This window comes from Triturus cristatus, chromosome 7 (assembly GCF_964204655.1).
Source record: "Triturus cristatus chromosome 7, aTriCri1.1, whole genome shotgun sequence".
Lineage (NCBI taxonomy): Eukaryota > Metazoa > Chordata > Amphibia > Caudata > Salamandridae > Triturus > Triturus cristatus.
Window position 1 is genome coordinate 1,661,211,371 of NC_140590.1, and position 26,836 is coordinate 1,661,238,206.

Consider the following 26,836-nt stretch of genomic DNA (forward strand, 5'->3'; position numbering starts at 1 on the left):
TAGGGTCAATGGATGGATTCATGAGTGGATGAGCAGATGGATGGGTGGGAGGATGGATGGAAGGAAGGATGGCTAAGTGAAAGGGTCGATGGAGAGAGAAAGGGAGGATGGATGGATGACTGAAAGGGTGGATGGCTGGAAGGATGAGTGACTGGGTGGATGGATGAGTAAGTGAAAGGATGGCTGGATGGGTGAAAGGGTAAATGGCTGGATGGATGAGTGAATGGATGGATGGGTAGATGAGTCGATGGATGAGTGTATAGATGGATAGGGTGAAAGGTGGATGGATAATGGATGGATGAGTGAAAGGATGGCTGAAGGGAAGGATGAGTGAAATGATGGAAGGATACATGATGAATAGGTTTGCAAATGGTTAAATATGTTTGGGCTTACTTATATACTATTGCGCGACCTCCACTGACGTGTCTGTAAAACTTACCTATTGTCCTGAAGTTTTGACCTCCTGTCCTGAATTTGTGTCCTGAATTTTGACCCTTTGTCCTGAATTTTTACACTCACCGTCCTGAATTTGCACCAATGCCAGTTGGTCACCCTAGAAGGAACATGTTACTGTAGATTTCAGTACAGTCATTTCCACAGACCCCCAATATAGTTTATTATTGTGGTCTTAAGTACAAACAGCACAGGTTTTCACATCACTTATAGGCCCTTTGAGTCATCTCACCAGTAGTTTGCACTTCCTCTTAAATTTGAGAAGAGCTCTGTCCTCATCCCAGACAGGTGTTTTCCTGGAACAAAACCATAATCCCCAATGTGAGACTCCTAGATTGGTCTTCATCTTCAAAGGCCTGAATCTCTGATTCCAGCTGGTATCCTGGTACCAAAATCCGGCAATTTCAAGATTTTTGTTTGGACTGGGGAATAACCACAATGACTGGGAATAACCGGTCTTTACTGTTGTTTTTTTCCAGAGACCGGAAAAAATCAACTGATATTTTCTGTCCCTAAAAGCAACCAGAAAACGTTAGCACATCTGCAGCCAGTGGAACTGATCTGGGGTCTCTGGGATGGAATTATCCGGTCTCTTGAGTCACCAGCCTACTTGGAATGGGCAGGACAGTATCATCCCTGGAGTTAACACTTGGGGACTTATTTAGAAGCCCCTTGCGCCGCCGGTACGTCATCTGTTCCCATATTAAAATTGACGCACCAGCGGTGCAAGAGGTTTGTTAACAAGACCCTTGGGGGCAGATTTACAAGCCCCTTGCGCCACTTTTGCGTCCCTTTTCCCTTGTTAAAAGTGACGCAAAAGTGGCGCAAGCGGCTTGTAAATCTGCCCCTTGGTGTATAGCACCACTCAGAATGAGGGCCTGGATGTATTTCTGTTTTCCCCGAAGACCAGGGCCGGGGTAGGGCTGTGAAAGAAGCATGCAACTACAACCTGCCTTTAGAGAGATGAAAACTCTACTGCCAGGTTGGAGAGGACCCGGCTTCTGAACAGGCTCAGAGGATTGAAGCTTGTACAGGTCATCTCAGGAACGTGAGACACCCAGTAGCCATGGGGACATTACAGATCAGATGGTGTGAACTGACCGAACAATACCTGCATCATGAAGTGGGCCGATGATCTGCATTGACCATCCATTACTGCAGCTGTGTCTGCTGTGGCGAGCCTGCATTGTCCCCGACATGCGCACACCAACACTGATCTGAAATTATGAATAGTGGCACATTGTCTATATTTGTTTGCGTTACTCCAGGCTTCGTGATCATTTGGTGATCGCCAACACCATGGCTCTCATTGGTGTGGCCAATAATTCCAGTGGGGCCAGTCATTTTTTCACCTGCACACTTTGGGGAAAATGCGTAATTGCTGTGAGAATTTGGTATGGCATTCCCGATTCCTCTGGTAATTCCCCATTTCTCAGGAGACCCTCAAGGACCAACTCAGACTCCACCCCCAGAATTACCAATGTGTGCAGCATCAGGCAGGGATAATTTTGGGGGTAACTGTTTTCTGTTCAGGTTTCAGAGTTACAAAACTCATAAATAACTCTGGGTGGACAGCCATATCTTTAATACAAATAGAATAGTTCTGTCGTGTTTTATGCGAGCTCACTCCTACTCAGTATCCCACTACCTCATCAGCGCTATGGCTTGATAGCTCGTCCACAGCTACCCAGACATCCGATGAAGCTTGAGGAGCCAACTTTTCACTCTAGACCAGGTACCAAGGATACAAGTTGATGGACAACACCTATGGACTCACCTTTGATAGTGCCTGGTGGTCCCCACACCTATGCATTACTCCTTGTACTGACAGATCGATGGTTTCCCCATTACCTTTGCTATAGGACTTTCTCCACAAATATATTTAGAGAATAAATAATGATTATTTTATGCTGGATATAATACAGATACTAAAATAGTATGATTGTAGTTAAACGAGTTTAACCCCTTCAGTGCCCATGACGAGATGGTCTCGTCATGGAGCGCGGTTGCGCTGTGCCCATGACGAGACTATCTCGTCATGAACCCCGCCCGCTAATGCAACGCCCGGCACAGGGCGGGGAAAGGGCGGGGCACTGAAGAGGTTAATATGGTGTGCAGAGGTGTGTTTATTAATGTAGTGTAGTTGTGGCACATTTTCATAAATTCTGCGTATTCGTTAACATGGATGCTGCTCGGATTCTGCTCACTTCACGCCTGCTCTTTCCCATCCCATCCTGTTCCCTTTTGGGGTCATCTCCCCTCACAGGTTCCGCGGAACAAGAGACAGGTCGATGTGATTGTATAGTCCAATGTGCCTGTATTGTGACTGGACTTTGTCGCTAACGCTTGTAACGATTCAACCTTTTTCCATTCTTCCGCTGTACCGTTGCTGGTCTATGGCCAAATGTTCAGAAATGTTGCGCGTTAGTTGAACTTCCTATGATAACGTGATGCTGAAGATGATCAATTCTTTCTTGGCAAATGGGATCGGGCTACCTGTATTATTTACGGGGATTTCTCTGATTTGTCAAAGGAAATGTTATACGGGATTTTACCATACTGAAACAGTGGTGTCGCTAATTTTATATGCAAGAATTGTGTATAAGAACCCCTCGATTTTGGGACTGAGACAGATTTTGATGACTTTCCCATTTTGCTAAGGACTCTGTCCATTTCGAGGAAATTTCCTCGAACATCTAACAGTTAGAGATTCTGTCCCTTTCTTTTATGATTTTGCTGTTCATTTGGGACTTAGAGGAATTCTTATTGCTGAGTATGTATTCTGCATTTTAGCCATCTTGGCAACATTGACTTTTATTCTGTACCGCTTAATTCTGAGATTTTGTAAGTAAAACTCTTTAACTTCTCCCTGATATAGAACTCAGGTTTTGAGTGGTCTAAATTAATTATTTGCAACTCTGTTAACCAATGTTAGGGCTGATTCTGAGGTGGGTGTCTTTTAACACAAGATCAGTTTTGGAGCAGAACCACCTGTGGTAAATTTTGGGGGATCTGAATATTTGGTTTTCCTAAATTTTAGGGCTTGTTGTTCTGCCAGAGGTTAATTTTGCGGATCTGTATTTTGGGTTTGTCATTAGTTTCGGGGCTCAGTGTTTCGCCAGAGGTTAATTTTGGGGGATCTGAATATTTGGTTTTTCTAAATTTTAGGGCTTGGTGTTCTGCCAGAGGTTAATTTTGCGGATCTGTATTTTGGGTTTGTCATTAGTTTCGGGGCTCAGTGTTTCGCCAGAGGTTAATTTTGGGGGATCTGAATTTTGAGTGTCTTTGGTTTTCTGGCTCCGTGCTCCCCTTCCACAACTTTACACCAAGACGTTTTATTTCAGAACTTAGGAGCTTATTTACAAGGCCCTTGCGCCACTTTGCGTCATTTTTAACATGGGAAAAGTGACGCAAAAGTGGCGCAAGGGCCTTGTAAATCTGCCCCTTAGTATGTTGGATCCATGAAAGACATATTTCACTTAGGTAAGACCCCCTGTTCATTTCGATCGGTATTTGGGTGACTTGGCTTGTGAATTTTGCAAATTAGCTGTTACCTGGGCTGACTCCTGTCTTCTTGCAGCCGGGAAGGCGAAGAAAGAATGGCAAAGGTCTGACGTATCTTGGCAAAGCATACATTGCCGCATTCTTATTGGCTTCCTCGTCACATTGGCTGTGATTTGTAATAGAGGCTGCAGTTAAAAGCCTGAGTCTGAAAGTTAGCCAAACATGTCCACATTGTTCTGCGCACGTTTGCATTGCTCTCAGACCTCATGTTATTTGTAATATTGCAGCTTACCGCATAAGAGCTGTTACTGTGTTAGCCTGGGTGTTGTACTCTGGTCTGTAAGGGTCTGGAACCTTTTTATGGTGTTTGTATTCTAACTGGCCTATTTTACTTTGTGAAGGTAAATAAAATACGCATGTTTTTCTAAAATATAGCTCTGAAAGGACAATGATTTTATTGTGTGCAATCTTGTCTTAGATCTATTCCTCACAACAAACTCATGACTGAAAGAAATCTAGTTGAGATAAAACATTTATTGACAATTTACTGCTCAAACACTTTCTAGATTTAAAGTGCTGCGAGTCTGGTTGTCTGTGGAAAGTTGAAGCTGAGGCAGGCTACCTTTTAATACAATAAAAAAACAGAGACTTCATCCAGTCTTCTTGGTTTTATCTTAGTGCCTCTTGACAAAGCAGGACCTCATAGCTGCCAAGGTTTCAGATTGATATGTGTGACATTTTCAAAATTACAGTATAATTATGACAGTAGCATAGCAAGGGGGGGTGGAAGGGGCGGTTCGCTCCGTGCGGCACTAGTTTTGGAGGCGGTGGCCTCCCCCCAGCTCTTCCCTGGCGTTTCGGGGCGGCAATCTCTGTCCCCCTGCCTCTTTAGTGTGGCTGTGGAGGGGGCGGCGCAAGAGGCCGAGAAAAATGCCAGCACCCCTCCCCCGCACCCGGTTCCTCAATGAGGCCGCAGCGGGCGGCAAACGCAGGGACAGCCTCGGCAGGTCTAAGGACTAGCTACGCCACTGAATTATGAGTGACACTTTCTTGTGAGCAAAATCAGCCTGGCTCTACCCAGTACACTAGAACCCCATTCCTAATATGAACCAACCTGCTCTACCCGCTGCATTCAAAAACCACTCAGCCATTAGAACTGACTCCATTCATATCCACCAGAACCAACCTGCCCCTTCCCAGTCCATTTTAACCCCATTCACATCTGTAGTGTCCAGCTCACCTGTGCCAAGCAAGACTCGGGCCAGGTTGAGATGGGGCTAGGGGCCCTCCGCGATGCTTTTCTGAATATTGCAGGAGAGAAGCTGGGCCTGGCTTTTCAGGACTGGCCGCCGAGTGTACGGTGTTCCATTATGGCTATTGCATGCAGCCTTTGGTCTGTGCCACCAGAGAGGGCTGCTGCCTGTGTGTCCTAGGGACTGCACTGCTCCGAGTCATTAGGCAAGCTTCTCTGGGTAGCGGTTTGAGTATCAGCCTGATGTTACCTGGGCCTCATGGTGACCGTGGTGCCAGTGCAGTGTAACTGTGTCACATGATTGAAAGAGCGCATGGGGTGAATGGTTGCTCAGTCAACAACTGGACAGCATTTGGCTAAATAAACCCATATTGGAAATCTGCAGGGGCCTGGGAAAGCAGATCAGGTTTGAATGACATTAATGACATTATTTCGTGTCGCCCCTTGATGGTCAAACACATCCTGGGCTGCTCCGCACTTTCTCAGTGACCAACACAGTCTACCAAGGGCCTGCAAGTGACAGGCATGGCTGCACATATAAGTGTGCTTTGCTTATTTAACCACCACAGTGCTGGGAAAGTTTCAGCAAGGTGGGGGGGTCTAGCGTCCTCGGCGTGCCGGGCCTGCGTTATGCCCACCATCCTCAGACTTCGCAAGCTAAGACAGAAGACCCGATTCACAGAACTAACTTAAGACAAAATACTAAACTTACTACCATTTTGGTACTCACAGAAGGCACTTACCCATTTTGGTACTCACAGAAGGCACTTACCCATTTTGGTACTCACAGAAGGCACTTACTCATTTCGGTATTCACAGAAGTTAGGAGTCCTAACTTTAGGACTCCTAAATGCCTTCTGTGAATACAGAAAGTCTTAAAATTAGGATTTTCATCAGTTTAGGATACTCCTACACTGAGAAAAAGGCTAACTTTAAGACTTTCGGTATTCACAGAAGGCATTTAGGAGTCCTAAAGTTAGGACTCCTAACTTCTGTGAATACCGAAATGAGTAAGTGCCTTCTGTGAATACCGAAATGGTAGTAAGTTTAGGATTTTGTCTTAAGTTAGTTCTGTGAATCGGTCCCAGAGTGCTTGCAGTGATCAGGTCGCTTCAACAGTATGTCAGCCAAGGTTTAGTATAAGCATGCCTGAGTCAAGGCTAGTTGCACCCTGGGTCTCACTTGTGACTTTCGAAGATACCCGCAGCAGCTCCCACGACGACTCCCCCCTGCACGGGCCAGGCTGCAGGCAGTGGCCGCGGTCCAGGACGCGACGACTCATGCAGGCTGCCTGCTGAACTTGAAGCAGCACCACTCTGGCAGTGGCCACAGTCTGGGTCCGGTCACGACCATTTAGTCACATTAGGGCCACGCGGACCGGCACACCAATGCGCGGTGCCTGCTGCTAAATTTAAACTGACTGCCACACTGCATGCTCTCCCTGCAGGCGGCCGGGCTCCTATAAGTGTAGTCAGTTTCAGTCACAGTGTCGGAAGTAGCCATTGCGCAGAGCAAATCATGCAGACACTGAATCACCGCGGGTGAAGTTGTATCATTGTAGCCCCTAAAGCCAGTCTAGAGCGAGCTGAGCCAGCCCCAAGTCTGCCCAAGCAGCACTGACCGTGCGCTGCCAGCTTTCTGTAAGTGGTACTAATTACCAGCTGGCACTGGGCTTGACATCTGAGGAGGCGCTATGCGTGACTTTTCATTTCAGTGCGGTGATGCGAACCACCACACTGAAATATGTTAGTCTAACGCCTGATGCGTAGGACTTAGCAGGGCAGAGCGACTCCTATGTTTTCACTGGTTCATTTCGCAATATAATTCTGTATTTTACATTTTGAATGCAGCTTGTACAAACAGTATTAGACTGATGACACTATAAATAAACATTGTATCTCAGATATAGATGTATCATGAATTCCAGTGCTGTGCTGTGGCCCATTTCACTTCATACACCAATGTGGCCCTGCACTTGTATATTCCAGAGTGGACATGTGCCAGCCTTGGTATTCTTTGTAACCTTGTTTATGCTCGGCTGTGAAATGACAGTGTGGATTGTTTACAAGGCTCGTGGCACGGGGGGCTAATTTACGAGCCCTTTGCGCCACCGGTGCATCACTTTTTCCCATATTAAAAGTGATGCACCGGTGGCGCAAGGGGCTTGTAAATAAGCCTCTCGGCGTGTTTTGTGGGTTTGCGTAAAAGGCACTTGTTGAACGTTCAGCGCCATCCCTTTCTCTGGGCAGACCCAACTCTCCACTGTCATGATTTCCAGTGGCATGACGTAGGCTGTTCTAGGCAGCTGCCTATATGAGGCACCGCTAGAAGGTGCCATATGGTCTCTAGAACCAGCAAAAACAGCTCCTTGGCAGGAGCAGGGAGGCTTGACAATATTGTTTTGGGTGGAAAAATCCTTGCACCTGCTAATTTTAATATTTCGTATACACCCTGCATCGCTTCAAGGCCACACTGGCCAAGGGAATTAGCATCTGAGATAGTCTCAGTTCAGGGATAACTAGTCAATGGTTCTCTCAGAGCTGCAGCAATTTTGAGGTCTGAATCCATCAAAGTCATTTAATGTAGATCTTTACAGCAGCTTATGAACACATGGAGTACAGCATATAATATGGTGAATCTCCACTCCATTATGGGGGCCTGCACAGTGCAACAAATGCAGTGCATGTTTCTTTCCTTTGCAAATCCTTTATTTTGCTGTGAGCAATGGTCACCTGCTCTTAACCTAAAAATCCTTCACTTCCTCAAATCCAAGGCGTGAATTTCTTGGAGGAAGTTTAAGGTGGGCAGAAAGGTTCCATGCTAATTGCTTAAGAGCCAGCATTGGTATATGGGTTCAAAAGCGTTTGGACAGAGAGAGAGGAAGATGCAATGGGGTTGTCAGCCCGGCAGGTCTTGATTGCCCAAGCAGCGGCCTGCCAGAGATCCTAGTCCGAGCTTGGCACATGCTTGGTGCCCGACGAGATTATAAACTGGATAGAACCGGCAAGGAGTGCCCTCGCTGGCAGTTCCACCTTTGATAGTCTTAGGGAACACAAGAGAGCTCAGAGTGCAATATTTTGCTCAAAACTGGCATCTCCCGGGCAAGCACTAGAAGCAAAAGTGATGGGTGGAATGCTTGAAATATTCTCAGTCACTGGTAGTTACCATTGGCCACATTCCAGTCCATTACGCTTTGGTCATTTTGCCTATACAGACGCAGACCAACTTTACACGAAAGGATCTAAGCCTCACACAAAAGGGGACTGTGTGGCCTGAATTGCTAGGACACATGGCTAAGCATATATTTCCAAGCAAGATTCAACCATGAAGTGACCAATCACTGAGTTGTAGCTTAAATTCTATAGCAAAGTGAGGTATGAGACCCCCCTCTGGGCACGCTCATCACTCTTAGGGTACTCACTGAGAACAAATGGGGGCCTGTCGCTGATTGCAGAGTCAACCTGGCATATGCTGGGTGCCAGACTAGGTAGTCAAGGAGAGCAAGACTGCCAATTGTCCATCTTTGGCAAACTGTGGAAGCACAAGAGGTGTTCATGATGCAGACCCTTGCTTACAACTGGCCTCTGAATGGTAATCCTATGCATTTAATAGGTTGTGTACATTAGGTTGATGTTCCCAACCACATAACTGCTCCATTTGTTGTGTCACTCTTGTAATATAAATAACAGCACTCTAATGCCTCGGTAACTTTAGGGTCTTGTGTGATGTCCACGTTTATTGATGCTCTTCTGTTTAGCAATGGACTGCGTGTACCGAGCAAGCAGTAGTACGTTTCTTTCTCAGTGCCGCTACATTGCCTCTACTACATCGTGGCACACTGCCCACCCCGTCCAGCAATACTTCGAGGGTGGTGGGGCACAGAACCCCTCAAACCAGCCTTTTTTTAAACCCTTTTATATAAATTGCCCTTAACCTGTTTGAATTAAATAACTTTCTCTTTAAATATTTTATTATTACTCGTTTTTGGTGCTCTAATGGCCCATGCTGTGGAGAGTGTGATGTGATTAGATGCGGCTCCTCCGCTATGGTGGAGGAACGTCGCCCCCCTTCCGGCAGCGTAAAAATAAAAAACGTTAAAAAACCAGAGTTTATTATCGTTTTATTTTGTTTTCCGGAGTCTTGTGAGCAGGGCCAGAGGGATGACAGGCACCGACGAGGAGTGGTATGCACTGTTATCAGTGCGCATGACGGTTTGGCCGGCCGTTTCAGCTGAGAGCAGCTTCGTAATTGGCCGCAGGGGAGTCTGGAAGCCTGTGCTTGCAGTGGAGTCACAAGGGGAGCAAAAGCCCGGCGATGTGGCGTGCTGCGGGGGGAGGGCATGTAAGTAATTTTTCCCCCCTTTTTTTATTGGTGTCTCCCCCTCCCGCTCCGCCCACCACTCTGCTCTGACACTGGCCGCTCCTGAATGTAATAGGAGTATACCACCACCAGTAGACTATTGCATCTTCTGGATGTCATCTTCCCCCGTCAGTAGACTGTGACATCTTCTGGCTGACAAGTCATACTGAAGTCTTTTTAGAATTAATGAACTATTTGCAGTTTAATCGCACGGATAAGTAGGCGTCTACGTCTCTTTATACTGTAATGCACCATGAATACCAACACGAGTGACCTTGGCTCGGGCTCTTTAGTTCTGGCAGTATTTCCCACTGGCACCAATATCCATTTCCCCTCCTTACACTGCTGAAATCATATTGCTGTGCTGTCCACTGCAAAGAGGAGACTTTATCCCCTGTCTGCACACAGGTATTTGGAAGGGGCTGCTTTCTTTGCAGATTCTTCTGCGAGGAGGTCTATTGACCCAGCATCACCCCAGATGTCTACTAGGACCCCATCGGCCTAAGAGACATGCATTCAAGCAGCCACCACAGACATGGAATACGCTGTTTCAAAAATGTGGGCCTAAATGGATTCGATTTACTAAAAAAGTGAAAGTTGCATTTTCTCAATTCACAGACATGTCCAGAAAAAACCTTAAAAGTTTTACGCGGGGCAGGTTTCTAGATGCACTAGTGGCAATGTCTGGTAACATCTCTTGCAAACTCATGTGAGGATCTACTTTTCTTCATGGGGCAATGGATCATGGATCCTGCGAGCAAATGCACATTTCTTTCTCCACAGGGAAAATATTTCTCTCTATAGAGAAAGCCATTCCCCCACCCCACCAACACCCCCACTTAACGTGGAATTGATCTGCTTTCGTTTCTAACCTGGGAGGGGATTTACTTCAACCCCTATTTCTGATAAAGGTTCACACTTTGGATAATTTTACAATTTAGTAAGCCTGGGGAAAGCACTACGCTAAGCTCGCGTAGTTTGCGAAGTTCGCGCTACTTCGCACTACGCGAAATGCACGTAGCAAAGTGCGAACACGCGTAGCGTAGTGCTGCGGTCATTTTTTGCTTGCTCGCGGTCCTCAACGTCAAGTTGGCGACCACGAGCAAGCAAAATGACATCCCGGCGAGACTTTTTCCTTGTTCGCGATCAGCAACATCAAGTTGGCGATCGCGAGCATGGAAAATAAACCTCCCGGCGAGATTCCCAACGCGAGGAGGTCAGGTTTCTCATTGCGAGTGGTCGCGTATGCTCGCGACCGCTCGCGATGAGAAACTACCAGTTCGCGTTGAGAAAGCTGCCGCTCAAGTAAAAATCTACTCGAGCAGCAGAAAACTACAGCTCGCACTGTGCAAGATGCCATTTTCAATGACTGCACAGTGCCGGTTGCTTGTCCGCACTGTGCAATCATTGAAAACGACATCTGGCACAGTGCGAACAAGGTACTACGCAGTTCACGAAGTGCTACGCTTAGCTCGCGTAGTGCAAAGTGCACTTTGCGTAGCTTCGCGAAGTGCTACTTCGCGAACTACGCCCAGGGTTACAATTTAGGAAGACCAGGCTGCTCTTAGGATATCGGCAGTCATGTATTTGCTTGCATTTTTAGAGCAATAGGTGAACATAACTGAAATGTTTTCATTGTTAAATATATTAAGGGCTGTTAATTTTGTAGGGTAATTCTGAAAAAATAGGTCTATTATTCTGGGGGTGCCCCCTGATTATTTATTTTTTAACTGGAGTGCCACAGCATCGAAATGTTTGAGGATCACTGCCCTCGTCTAGTGGGACTATTTGTGAGAGGTGCTGGTGGTGTAAAAGTGTGATCTAGAAGAAACGCCAAGGTGACAGACAAGGACAAAAGGGGTGACCCTGTAGAGAAACAGGGACTGGGGGTTAAAAGAGAAACGAAAAACAGGGCAGAAGCCAATGAAAACTGAGTGCAATAGTGAGGAAGAGAGAACCAATGGAAGGGAATCTGAGTCAGGGAGCCGCAGACAAGGAGTTGGCAGGCACCCTAAAAAGAGTCCCTGGAACAAGGGGAAGGAAGTGGCAGGTAGACGCATGGAGCATTCTGCAAGCGAACAGTTTACTGGAGATCTTATCCTCTGGCGCAGTAATCAGGGGAGTAATTAATTGGCCCAGCTTTAGCCGACATTATTCCCTGGCCCAGTACTTTGGAGGCTATTATTATCTGCACATTCATCTGGAGCTTTGGCTGGCCCAGTAATGCATGCCATTACTCTGTGACACCGCGCTCTGAGAGGTGCACCGCTAATATGCTGCAGTAATCTCCCAGACTGTGTGAGGGGACACCCCGAAAGGTGCAGGAGGAATGCACACCCCACAAAAAAGCACAGTGGTGGAGAGGAACAGGGCTAGGGGAAACAATTGTTAAAAGCAGGCCTTGTCAAAGCCAATAGGTTTTGGCTTGTTGACCAATTGACTTTGCCAATGCCTTTTGCAGGCGCGGCCGGTACGTGTAACAGCGGGGAGGTGGGGCGGTGAGGGGGGTGAGTGGGCAGATGACGCGATAGGGAACGTAAAATAAAAGCGCGTGGTATGTGGTTTTATTTCTTATTTTATTTTATTTTCCCTATCCCATCGTCTCTCCAGTTCCCCATCACTGCCCCACCCCGTCCCGCCACTGTTACCTGTGCCGGCCGCACCTGGCCTTTTGTAAATGTTGACCAGCATCGGCAAAAAAACTGACAGAATAAGAGAAAGGTGCCATGATGCAGACTCCCAGGCGTGTCATTCATATGTGCTTGCCTGCATGGTGATGCAGGCGCTTGCATACATCATTACACACATGCGTGCCTATCGAATGATGTGGATGCCATATATATATATATTTTTTATTTAGCAATCCTAGCTGGAGTGTTTTTTGCGGAGTGGTGTGGCAGCAAATGGCAACTAACGGGCCACATAAAACAAATAAAATAAAATGAACAAAATTTGAAACATATACGGGGAACAATTAGCAGTGGGCAGTGGTGAAGGAGCAAGGCGGGCACGCAAAAATCATGTTTGTACTATCGAGGGGCCCGACAGCTAATCATATAAATGAAATTTAAAGTATTTTTTAAGGATCTATAGAAGAAGGGGAGCAACTGTAGTGCGGGTGTGGAAGGGGAAGGGAAAGCAATTGGGGTGCAGGTGTTTGAGTGGAGGAAAAGAAAACAGAAGTGAGAAAGCATGAAAACATATGCGCTCTCATTGGGGTGTGTATTGAAAAATAAAAAGTAGTTCTCTAAATGTGGGGAGTGGAAGGCTACAAGTCAGCTAATCAAAAAAAATGGTAACGAGGCTATGCTCAAGAGGAGGGATAAGCACAAGAAGATGAAGCCAAAGCATCCAATAAGAAGCAAGCAAGCGTGAGTGACAAAAAAGCGAACTAATGGCAAGCAATGAGCTGATTCTAAGCCCACTGTTAGCTTTTAGTATGGTTCACAAGTGACTTCTGCATACTGACAGTCTCCTGGCCGTGCAACCCACTTTTATTTCGTGCATTACCCCTAATGGACAGATGAAAACCAGCGGGATGGCAAGAGAACACATTTCTTAAAACTTTAATATAGATTTGAGATGAAAGTGGCGTACGTTGTATGGAGGGACGTTGTCAGGGCAGGCCATAGTCTGTGTAGAGGTCATAGATCTAAAGTTGTTTAAGTGGTGATAATCTTCCGGCTGCCTATGGACCAAGAACCCCCCGGGACATGATCTGATGCTACATTAATCTGGGACATCAGGACCTGGCACAACTATTTCAAGGCTCAAAAACTTGGAAGACTTATTTAATGGAACATTTACCAAGAGTGACCTTAACACCCTTCATAATTGGTAATACAGAGAGGAGCATTCACTTTATGGCATAGTAACCTATGCTATTATTCCTTGGCACAGCGATCTGTGCACATTATCATCCGGCACAGTAATCAAGTGTGTAGCATACAGGTACAAGGTTCTGGGGTCACTTTTCCAGCACATTCATCCGACTTTAGCCATTACTGTTTGGAAAATGTGTAGCCTTTATTCCCTGTCACAGTCTTTTTGAGGCCCTAGCCCATGGCTGGGTATTCAGGAAGAGCTGCAGCAGGTCACACATGTTGGGAGAGGTCGTCTTCAATGAGATAGAATACTTATTATCAAAGCTCAATACCTGTGATGGATAATAGTCGTAAATTTCTCAGTTTTGTCGATCGACAACGATTCCTTTGAAACCCTATTCCATAGGCAAATTTTTGCAAAATGATGGGACATATTTACTAGGAAACTGTCAGAGTGCGGCATTAAGCCAAGCAGGGCCGGACTGAGCACCGAAACCGGCCCTGGCAAACTGCTCGGCTGGCCCCCTGGGGGTGTGGGGGGTGCCGAAATGTTTGCTAGGGATGGTTTTGGACGATTTTGTTACAGTGGGCTGATATTGCCAGTCCCCGGTAACAAAAACGGTACCCTTCCTGCCCATAAACAATCAGTGATGGTGTTTTGTAACTTCTATGTGTGCTGCAGAATGCTGCACACATAGAAGTTGCAAGTCTTCATTTTTTACAATGATTATTTATGTGCAGGAAAGGACACCTTCCTGCACGTAATCAATCAATGGCGTTTTGCTTTTTTTTTTGTGTGCTCCACATTGCAGCACACATAGAAACAGCAAAACGAGGAGTAATAATGCATTTCTCCTCATTTTTCCATGTTAAGACCAGGTTTTCCCTGGTCTTACTTTTAGCGCTGCCCCATATTTATGCCACCCTTGTAAATAGGGGCAGCGTCAAAATCAATGGGTGTTGGGGTGGAACGCCCACCCCAACACACATTGCCAATCTCTTTCACGCTAAATGTAGTGTGAAAGGCCAAGTTAAGTGGCTTAACGCCGCCTTGTGAATAAGGTGGAGCCCCTATCGCCATGGGAACGTTGGAAAAAGTTACGTCTTTGTGGCGAAAGTGGCTTGTAAATATGCCCCTATATTTGTCGCCCTACTCACATTATTCACGCCCCGAATTATAGTATTTTCTTTTTTTTCTGTAGGTATTTAACAACGGAGCACTTCTACCATTAACATTGCACATATCAACATTTTTGGCACAATGTTTACATAAAGAACATCTTTGGCTCTAAGTGACACTGTCCCTATGTCCTTCTCACAGTGTTTTTTTCCTGGCACGCACTGTGCTCTAGCACATGTTTAGAGATAGGCCCTTCCTGTCCAGTGCCTCCGGCATTTTTACACTGTGGGGCAAATTTATGAGCCCCTTGCGCCACTTTTGCGTCACTTTTCCCATGTTAAAAGTGACGCAAAAGTGGCGCAAGGGGCTCATAAATCTGCCCCTGTGTGTTCAGGGTGTCTGCTGCGCACCTAAACGTCTTCAACTGGTGCAAACGTATGAGCAGTTGTGGACAGTAGGGGGCATCGTGTTCTGTTCAGTGAATTCAAGAGCTCGTCTTCCAAACTATCTGTGAAATCTAAATCTGTTTTTGCAACTATACTTCGAAAATGTGTTTTAAAGTGCACCATATGGCTCTTTAAAAAAAAAAAATTGCCTGCTTCCAGTGTGTGTCGGGGGAGGGGGGAAACAGGGGGGCGGAGGAGGCGTAGTACATTTTGCGTCCTCATCCAATGACCTGCTGACTATTACAGGGTTCCATGACTCCTATGCTCAGATGCCAATGTTTGTTGATAAACCTTTAGAGCTTACTGCACCAGTATACATTTTAGGAACAGGCAGTCCTTAATCTGAGCTGGTGGTTTCCGGTACTGGGCACTGCACTTAATTAGCAACACCGGCACTTTTCATGGGCACCAGTAAAGGACACATTACATTACGGGGAGTTTAAGTGATTTGCCCAGAATCACCGGATGTTGAGCCTACGCCGAAACTTGAACCTGGTTCTCTAGCTCTGAAGTCAGCAGCTCTGGTCATCATACCACATCCTCTCCCAACTTTCATGGTTAGTAGTTTTAGGCGGCGCTAACAGGAGAAATGGGCTGGTGCAAGTTGCCTCCTGACGAGAGCCTCAGCACTTATTTTTTTTTACAAATTGACTGGGGCAGCCACGCTGTTTTTCCACTATGTAAAGCCAAAAGGGGTCAAGATCAGTCTTTTCCTAACACCACCAACCTTTTTTGCTGCTACATTTCTGAATGCATAATACCCTTTACTGGTTGTTGTCAAGATGTTAAACACATTCAAGGGCGTAAGACCCTACGCTTAATTTGTGCAGGTGGTTGTGGGTGGTGGGCACCAGTACTCATGTCTGAGGATCAGGACTTATTTTTTATTATCAGCAGACTTTGACTCAGAGCAAGAGGGAGAAAAGCAGAAAGGGAGAAAGAAGGATAAAGGGACAGATAAGAAAACAACGACAGAGGGAGTAAGCATGGAAGAGAAAAAACTTGGAAGAGTGACACCAAGTAATAGTAGGATGGTGGGAGAAGGATGTATGAAGTGGAATTGACACTGGTCATCTTTGCTTTTCTGCAGCCTGGCCATTCGTCTACACCACGGTGGGCTCCTTAGAAACACTTTGGACTGACCTCCCAATACTTTCTGCATCAGCAGCAGGATAATCTCCCCTTGCTTACCATGAACTCAGTGCCACCAAGACACAGAAACTTCCACAATGTCCAATGATAGTCCTTCAAGATCTGCTGTTGGTTCTTGGAGTCATGTGACATAATTTACAACAGAAATGTATCTTTTAAACTCTGATATTATTATCTCACTGGTCATTATAGCAGCAGTCTCCATGAAGGAAATGCATCCAAGCGGTATGACGTAAGAGTGGTATATGAGGCGTCTCCAGCCTCCATCCATCAGGTGTCCTCCTTGCAGTGGATGGTGATGCTGAGTCATGGTGGAGGGAAAGGACCAGCAGCCTGTATCACTTTGGATGCCTGAAGATGAGAGACGAGTGTTGGACCGCCTTGGACGCCCGCTGTTACAACACAGCGTTGATACTGTTGTGCCACATGCTCCTGACACCCTCACCATGTGCTCGCATCTACATAAAACGCCACTTACCTTGTACCACTTGAGAGTGGGCCGCTGTGTGTTGCACAGTTTTGCTAGTGCCTTGTGCATAAACACGAGGCCTCTTGTGCAACAGCTTGAACATTGATACCTGTCAAGAGAAGGGTTTGAAAAGACACAGTACAGGGAGAGATCTGGAGGATCCCCAACATGAGCCCCAACTGTAGTCAGCTGACACAGTCTACTTTTCTGGCCCTAGACTTTTAAAGCAATTAAATGAGGGTTTGGGAAAGCCGGTGTATCAGAAACCGACTACAAAAATAACATGGGCAGAATATCAACCACCGAACAAAATATTGTGAATGGATGTACGTATTGGAAAATATGGATTTACTCTTCTTAACTCCACATCTGATATATATATATATATATATACATACATATACATATAAACATGTGTGTATATATATATATTGTGTGAACAAGGCCGCATGTCTGGCGGCAGAAACGCGTCACTTTTGGATATCTTTATGTAGGAATAAAGACACTTGATTCATCATCGCTTGTGGAGTCTGTGCCTTGGTAGATATATATATAGTCACAGTACATATATGTGGGATAAAAAAGTTACAAATAGTAAATCTATATTTTCCTAGCTTTGGTACCTCTTTCCTTTCATGATATTTTTGTAGCACAATATTTAAGTGTCACTTTTCCATTACTGTTCCTTGAGGGATGGATGGGCGTGTGAGAGATGTTTTATCCTCCGTTCACATGCAGCAGGTCAAGAAAACTTGTGGCAGGGGATAGAAAGTGGTCAATAAGGGATTAAACCAAGAGAACGTACACAGAAAAGTCAGTTTACCCCTCTGTGTCTATCTTTTCTCTTTGTCTTCTGGAGCTCTGTTGTGCTAGTGTTCTGTGTGTACCACAACACACCACCTAGGAAGTGACCTCAGAGTACAGGTTTTTACTGAAGATTCTGATAAATGTATTTAGCGTCCTTCATGCGATAAAAGACACTATTGCTAATGTTCAGGCGTTTCGCCCTTGTCTAAGCTTCCTCAAGGCAACACAAAAGGCATTGTCTTCATTCCCTGTACACCCAAGATCATGCCAATTTTTTATTCCAAACTCGATCACATGGCAAATCAGTGCCTGGATAAGTAAAGTTCATGCACTATACCATGTTAAACATGACGCAAATCAACCGCCTACTTCAAGGCTGTAACACATCATGATGTAAATGAAATGTATGGTACGATTGATACCCTTCACTTTGTTTTATTATGTCCTTTTTATTCATATCCTAGGAGCTTGTTTTTAAAAAGTATTTTAAAAAACACTTGATTTAAACACGCTAAGGTGGCCCTGTTGTTTTTAAAATTGTCCCCAGATGCATTAACTCTGTTCTGCACTGTAAACTTTTTGAGGGCAGCTGTCAGACTTAGAAACACAAGAGGTGCTAGGTGAATAAATGAGGTACCTAGCGCGATTCTGTTAAAGGCCTTAAAATGAATTTGATGAGGGGAATGGTTCGCTTAATCCAGGAGGGATTGAACATGCACTTATTTTAAGCTGTTGAATTGTTTTGCATTTCTCCTATTATGTGGTGCATCCCTTCTGACTTTTTGTGATTGGTGAGGCTAGTCCTGTATTGGCCCTAAATATGAATTTTATATGGTAAGGGGTTTTTACTTATGGATGGACTAATGTGGCCTGATTTTATTATGATCTATTTTATTTGCACTTTTATGGTATTTTTATATACCGAATAAAGTATTTTGAAATGAAATGTATGGTACAATTGACATCTTCGCCAATGTCTGCAGACTACAGGAGTTTGAGAGATGTCTTACCAAATCCTCAGGGATATATTTGAGGCCACACCCCCTGAGAAAAAAAGGCGGGGGACAACCAAAACGATGGGGTTCAGGGTGGGTGTGGTGGTGGTTCAAACAACCCTCAGACTGTGGTATGTTTCTCCCAGCACACTCTCCCCCACAGGGGACAGTCTCACCCGCTCCTTGCCCATCACACATTGACACATCTCGGATGCTTTCATGATTCAGTTACATTTTTCTTTTTATTAGTACAACATAAAATAATGTCCAGTCTAGGAGTCCTGCTAGTTTTTTGCTTTATTAAACAGAATTACCATGACATACAGAAAAAATGATGTTCAAAAACTCTTAACTTCAAGTAAAAATACGTTTCACAGCACAAAGTACAAAATAAGCTACTGGGGTGGAACCAGGCAGATCATGAGGGCCAGGTGGCTTTTCTGCTATCACTTTGTTTAAATATGTATTTAAGAACACATCCCTGATAAAATCCATAATGCAGAATAAAATCCTATTTCTGGGAATAATTGTCTAAAGATACCGTAGGAAGCACCTAAGAAATGGCGCATGGACCACAGCAAGTCAGTTACTAAAGCTAGGTATTCAACTGACTCTGACCCAGCCCTTCTGGCCTTGTCGAGATGCCGGACTGTCTGGAATCCTGCATATTTCGCATAGGTGTGTTTTCCTTTGCCCTTGGTGGCTGTGACTGTCTGTGTTCTGTGAATTCTGACACTGTTGTGTTTTCTCTAGGCTTTAGTGTAGGGGTGCCCAAAGAAGGTCCAGAAGGGAAGGATCCATGCCACGTTTTCAGGTAATCAACCGACTATGTATGCAATTACCATTATATGCACTGCATGTTTCTTTATGTTATACTTATTCATCTGGTGCTTTTTCTTCCTATGCTCAGGCCTTATGGCGCCAATCAAATACTATCCTATATGTACGTTCTGAAAATATGGCTTGCATCTGGCCCTCCTGGACCTACGTTGGACACCTCTGTGTTAGTTTGATCTGAAATTGTATTACATGTGATATAAAAGCCCTGAGTAAATGCATCAATTACTTAATAGATACATACATCTACATATGCTGCTTACAGATGCTAAGCTGCATCTTTAGAAGAACACAAGTCCTGAATGACACTCCCCTCCCCCACCATCCTGTCCTGATCAATAGACAGAGGGAAAAGTGCAACCATCCATCTTGGGTGGTCTTGGTGCTTACAATCGATCAGTTGCCGCATAATGATGGCGGTCCTCCCTGGCGCTTTGTGGATGGATCTCCAAGTGGAACTCATCATACTTCGAGTATCGACAGGCGCTTTGTCTCCGGCCGCCTTCCTCGTCCCACCGACCAGGAGCGCGGAGCGCCGCGTCCTTCCTGCTGCGCCAGCGTGATCAATGCACAGCTACAGCTGGTTGAAGGGGACCAAATCCATCCAATAGTTGATTTGGTTCCATTTTACCAGCTTTAGCAAAGCATTTGGGGGCTGGGATCTTCGGTGCAGGCTCCGCCCTTCTGCACATTGCGTCTTCCGCGGAGTCAGATTTCAGGCCACCCTGTAGGGGGCGCTCTTGGTTGTTCCTCTTACTTGAGATGCTGGTGTACCACAATAAAACACAGGTTAGCTTACAGACAGAGGGCATGATTTAGAGTTTGACGGACGGGTACTCTGTTACAAAAATGACATATCACCAGCTGCGGCCCGTACTGGTAAGAGCGGTGGGGCCGGGTGGGGGTGATTTCGACAGAAAACAAGGGAAAATTTTATATTTATTCAAGTTTCCCTCGTGGCCGTCTGTCGAATCCCCCCCCAACCCGGCCCCACTGCTCTTCCTGCATGGGCCGCGGCTGCATATCACTTCTTTTCTTATCACAAGTGCCGTAGGATATAACACTCTTGTAATAGGAGGACGGGAAATCCATCACTCTATGACTGAGTATCCCATCAGCCACACTCAAAACCAGGCCCACCATTCACAAGAGGAAACTCAAAGCAAAAGAGCAGTAACAGTGCAATAACTGAGGGCAAAACAGTCCGCTCGTGGCCGCCGCTCTGGTGGTAAAGAATTGTAATTACACATTCACATATTTTCCAAGTACATTCCAAGCATTTCCCTGTACAACAATGTAATTAAACAATTTGAGATCACAAGGTAAACATAAACATAAACATTAAAACCTCCTTGAGGATTCTATAAGAAATGTTTTTAACAGATTCCTAAGGTAGGTTGAGGAGATTTTTACTGTATTAAGAAATGGCAATATTTCAAAATGCAATGTACAAGCCCCAATAAAATAATTCATGGATGCAGATTTTTTTGTATTTGGCTTCCCCATTAAAACATGTTTACATTCTGAGCTAAATAGTTCGAAGTTTTAAAGTAGTTTCCTTTAAAGTAAATGAAGTTGGCAAACGAAATTGTTGAGTTTAGCGAACATGACCACATTTTATGGCCCGCCAATGAAAGAGTGTGGCTGCAGTCATGAACCTCAGGTGAGCCTTAAAGCTCTGCTTGGGGTCTTTATTTCCATTGGTCAATATACACAAGGTGAAAGGGTGCACTATTTTTGGAGATCAGATGTGAGGCCTCCGAGGTGGCACAGTTCATGAACACTTCTGTTGTGCACACTGAGGCCTGTGTGGTGTCTAGGCTCTCAGGGAATTTAAAATTTGGCAGATTGACAAGTGTACCTCATCAGGGTGGGGCTAGACTTGCACTGTGAGGCCCTGCACAGAGCCTGTATGTTGGTAAATAAGGTTTAGTTTATAGTGATGTCACAAATGGAGCTTAGCTAGTGATGAGGTCAAGAAAAGAGTTTAGTTGGTGGGGATGTCATAAAAAGAATTTAATGTGTGGTGATGTCACAAATGGAGCTTAGCTAGTGATGAGGTCAAGAAAAGAGTTTAGTTGGTGGTGATGTCATAAAAAGAATTTAATGTGTGGTGATGCCACAAATAGAGCTGTTAGTGATAATGTCATGAAAAGAGTTTAGTTGGTGGTGACGTCATGAAATAATTTAATCTATGGTGATGTCACAAATGGAGCTGTGATGTCACAAACGGAGCTTAGTTGGCGACGATGTCATGAAGAGAGTTTCGTTCCCTGTGATGTCATAAGTTTAGTGTGTGATGATGTCATGAAATGACATTTTGTTTGTGGTGATGACTATTACAGTTATGTTGCAGACCACACAGGCTGTTTTCGGAAACGTGTATATGGTCCTGACCTAGAAGGCAGTAAAAGCCATCCACGATGCCGCGGTAGCTTGGAACTCTAGGTGAAAGCACAGACTGCAAAAACATCAGCACAACTGTGGATTCCAACATCTCAAATATTAGTGGCTTTCTGTGACATTTTCTTCCGGATTCCTGAATTAAATGCCTAAATCCGCCGAGCCCACTTGGTATTCCGTGCAAGGGGAACCTGTGGATTCCCAGCGGCAATGAGGGAACTCCTGTTAGCTTAAACTGTTCAACTAGAGTATTTCAAAGCAATTTGTTTCTGACTTTTTTTCTGTCCGTAGTCCCTAGAGAGTTGTTGCCAGATTTCCTTTTTGCAAAATTAGCTTTTCAATGGCGTAATGTCATCTGTCAGGAATAATGATGTCTCCGCGCGGCTGCTGGGCTTGGCAGGCTGTGGCGCGCGCATCTGCACACTCCAGGGCTGCCGGGGCGGGCGCACCACTCGGAATGGGATTTTTCGTTCCTTTTTTGGCGTGGCGGGTCTGGGGACTTTCTTTCTGCCAGGTGGGGATTGGCAAACCTGGGCAGAAGTAGGTAGAAACGTTGGATGAGGTCGGACTGCGTGAAACATGTATGTGGGCGGGATTCGGACTGCGTAAAACATGTATGTGGGAGGGATATCAGGACCCAGAGCTCATTCACTGCTCAGATTAATTGGGGTTAGAGTAGGGCCACTGGAATTATGCGGCAGCGGAGGAACAATTTATGCAGCAGGGCAAATTATGTGGCACAGTGCGGTACATTTATTTTGACCGCATTAATTCATTATTTAGTATTCTATACACATGTTAACACTTTCTTGGCAAAGGTTTCACCTTATTGGTTTCAGATTAACATCGAAAAAAATAGCAAAAAGCAATGTAAAAGTGACCAGTCAATATTTGCGAGGGGCTTTGCATCGTGAACAATACATGTTGCTGCCTTTTTAGAAAGTTTGATCCGTTTGATCCAGAAACAATTTTTGGGGTAAAATCTGCACATTATGCGGCAGATGGGTTATGTTGCAAAGTGGATTAATCCATAATCACGTGGAAAACGCTGCAGCCCCAGAACCACATCATTCCAGTGGGTCGGGGTTAGAGGAGGGAACGCTTTGAGGAACAGGAAAAACTACGGCAAATGGCAGGTTGGCTGGGCAGTGTGGGGTGCGGTTGAGAGTGGTGCATCTGGATAAAGTTGGTGGCTCTTGAGTGGAAGGAAAGTGGTTAAGGGTTGCGGGACTGTGAGTAAATAAAGTTGAGGGGGAGCAGATTGTGGTGCTTGTTGGTAAGGATTGAGAGACATAACTGAGGATTCTTTAGTGGTGGAAAGGATGTAAATGATGTAGGAGGAGGGTTTGGATAAAGTTGAGGGGAGGCTGATTGATAAGAAAATGCCTAACTCTTGAAGGGTGGGTTGGAATACAGTTGGGATGAGAGTGAGTGTCAGGAATGATGGGTAAGGACACTAGCGAGAGGAGAGCGAGTGGAGGCACGTGAATAAGAACTCATTAAGTGGGATGAAATACATTTGAAGAATTTGAGTGAGACAAATGTGGGTAAGGAATAAGGATTGAAAGAGGGACACACAGATGAAAGGGGTTTCCTAGTTGTGGCAGGAGATGGCGCCAATCAAGTGTACGTAGAGTAAGTCAGCTACAAATGAAGCGGTGCAAAACAGCTGAGGGATAACCCCTAAAATCTCCAAAACAGACCGAAAGGTCAACATAAGATTATGACAAGCCTGTGCACACACTGAAATTTCAAAACTTGAAAAGGCAGGAGTATACAGTCATCACAGACTTCGAAAGGTAAATGTATTCAACACATGAAATCAACACAGTATGGTCAAAATTGTGTAGTCTTCTTTTATTTGAAAGGTTGCCCAGCCAACACGTGTTTCGTCCAGGGATGTACCCCACGACTTCTTCAGGGCTTATGGCAATGAATATGGAATAAAAGAGCTCTCTGCCGGTTGTAATTCTGTCCCGGCTGGTATGTAAAGAGGTTACCCTTCTCTAACGTCGTCTTAGTGATGGACGCCAGTTCTTATATAAGGTGTTTCATCCTGGATACGGTGTCCAAAATGAGTAAGAGGATCGGTGTGTGTCACGTATATCGGGCAGCGAGTACGCTGGCCGTCCAGAGCATCCCTCCGAGGTTCCAGAAGTGGTCACTTCTGGATCCTCGGAGGGTCGCTCTCGACGGCCAGTGTACTCGCTGCCCGATATACGCGACACACACCGCTCCTCTTACTTATTTTGAAGGATTGAAAGAGGCAAGGTTAAGTGGGTGAATTATGACCTTGGGCTGTCTTTGGTGCAGGTTGATGGTACTGTGAGTGAAAACAATGTGGGTAATTTGAGAGAGGTGATATTGGAGTAGTTTGAGGGAATGAGAGGAAAGTGTGTAAGGATCTAAGGAGGTGGGATTCAACCGTTTCTTTTGACCCTTCAACTAGCTTTGTGGCTGAATTGCTCTCTCTTTTTTGATAAAGGTCCCTTTTATGTCATGCCTTAAGCACAGTATATATTGGGGACTCTCATTCCTGCCGAAAGAACGACCCAGCTCTAAAATGGATGCGAATTATAGATTTAAGAAATAAAGACTTCCTTTCCAGAGCTAGCTATGCAGTGATTCTCTTTTCTATATAATTCAAACATGTCCTTGGTAAAATTGTCCTCTATGGAGTGAGCACGTGGGACCTTGCAGTAGAATCGAGCACAGACCCACCAAGGAACGGGATAGTCTAATCTCATCGATTACAATTCATTTTTTTAAACATCATTACCCGGCCACAGACTGCTGGGCAGTAAGGATAGATGGTCTGACTTAGAGTTTGGCTGATGGTTACTTCGTCACCAATGTGACGGATGTCCCATCCACCTTCTTACAAGTGCCTTATAACATATGGCACTTGTATCAAGGCGGGTGGGATAGCTGTCACCCGGAGACGGAGAACCCGTCTCCAAACTCTGAATCAGGAAATTCAGTGAGCAGTTGTTCTCACGTACCTGGTATTCGATTCTTCCGAAGTCATTTCCTCTCCAGGGCCTTCCTCATAGAGGTGATGGTGGGCCGGCGTGGTGCATAACAAATGTTCGCAGACTTATTCGCTTGCTGAGAAATCGTCTTCTCCCAGGCCAGGGCTGTCCTTGGAGTGTGTCGATGCCAACGGGAGTTGCTCTGCTCAAAACCTGTAAATAGACATAGAGCGGGGGAGGGGCTGACACAGCTCAGGCTGGGATCCAGAGAATAGAGATCGCAGAAGGAAAGATAACTAAGCTTCTACATTTTAGCCAATCAGCATTGGTAAGACCATGACAATCCCTTGCAAATTGTGTTGATTTTCCATGCTGATTTTTGCATTTTTGTCTCACTAACGATATATGCACAGAATCGCATATCAATTGTGCAGTATTCATACAACAATTGCACTATTTCCAAATTCGAAAGCACTTAATAATTTGTCATTTTTTTCAATGTGTCTATTATTTTTTTAATGCACCATCAGACATAGCCACAGGGTTCATCAATTTTATTTTAGAATATTGACTATAAAAATATTGTGCTACCTATATAATGTAGCCAAAACATTGATTGACAAAATATTGTGGCATTAAGCAGAGATTTACATTTCTAAATGCCGCAACTATGTCCCTGTATGATGTATCTATACATAACTATCTATGGTTTACCTGCATGATATTTTTGTAGTCCCTATTCTGGCTACAATATTTTTGCAGGGGAGATATTTAAAACTCAATATTCTGGTGGTACACTGGTTGGGGATCTACATTTCATTGCCCCCTTTATATTAATCCTGGGTATTCCGTAATTAAATATACTCAGTTTCATTAAAAAAAAGTAAAGAAGCTGAATCTGTAAACCATGAGGGCTGATTCACAAAGGTAAACTTAGACCTGAAATCTAAGTCTAGACCTGAAGTCTAAGTTTAGACCAAAAGTCCAACTTTAGACCTGAACTTTAAGTTTAGACCTGAAGTCCAACTTTAGAACTAAAGTCTAATTTAAGACCTGAAATGTAAGACTAAACCTGAAGTCTAAGTTTAGACCAAAAGTCCAACTTTAGACCTGAACTTTAAGTTTAGACCTGAAGTCCAACTTTAGAACTAAAGTCTAATTTAAGACCTGAAATCTAAGTCTAGACCTGAAGTCTAAATTTAGCCCAAAAGTCCAACTTTAGACCTGAACTTAAGTTTAGAACTGAAATCCAACTTTAGACCTGAACTTTAAGTTTAGACCTGAGGTCCAACTTTAGACCTGAACTTTAAGTTTAGAGCTGAAGTTCAACTTTAGACCTAAACTTTAAGTTTATTCCTGAGGTCCAACTTTAGAACTAAAGTCTAATTTAAGACCTGAAGTCTAAGTTTAGATCTAATGTTTGAAGGCAATAAGCCAAGGAACATGTGAGGTCATCGATTCTCAGGCAATAAAACTCTGAATTGTGGTCTTTGGAGGCTGATGATCTTCAGCTAAAGAAAAAAAATGGACATCGGAAGGCTTGACGTTACTGATTCCCAGACAGAAGGAAATGCTTTAACTCACTGCTCCCCCTCACCCCCCCAAAAAAAGAATATAAACTCATGTGCTCCTGGGGTGACAGTCCAGGACTAGATGAACTATAATCAAGGACCACTGAGGTCACACATCCAATGACTGAGGAAAATATAATTTGGGATTTCTCACTGATAACAGAGGGAGAACAAGCAGAGTCCTCTGTCATCATAAATTGCAGAGACAATATGGCAGATGGATTCATGAACTTTCTGATTCCCCAGTGAGAGAGAACTATATTGAGATTTAACTCTGGTCACTATCCCACGTACAGAGGATTATGGACAGAGTCACTGGATTTATGCAATTTTGCAGGTGGTCCGTTTTTAGCACAGTTATGGACTTGCTGCATTTGCCACATACTCTATGATTTGCTGATTTTAACAAAACATTTGTTTCTAGCTCAAAAGGAGAAAAGTTACTAAATATGTGGCTACATGTTTTGCCATGCAGTAGAAGGCCATCCGCAAAGGTCGACTGGTTTCCTTTCTGTTGTTTACTGCTGTATATGGGTCTCAATCTGGAAGTATTAAGCAGAAACCATTCCCAGATAGTGTTAACATGTGTAAAAATGTCAAAAAGTGTGGAGCATTATGCCACATCATTTGTGTTTTCCTGCCATATAATTAGGTCAACCCTGCCGCATAATT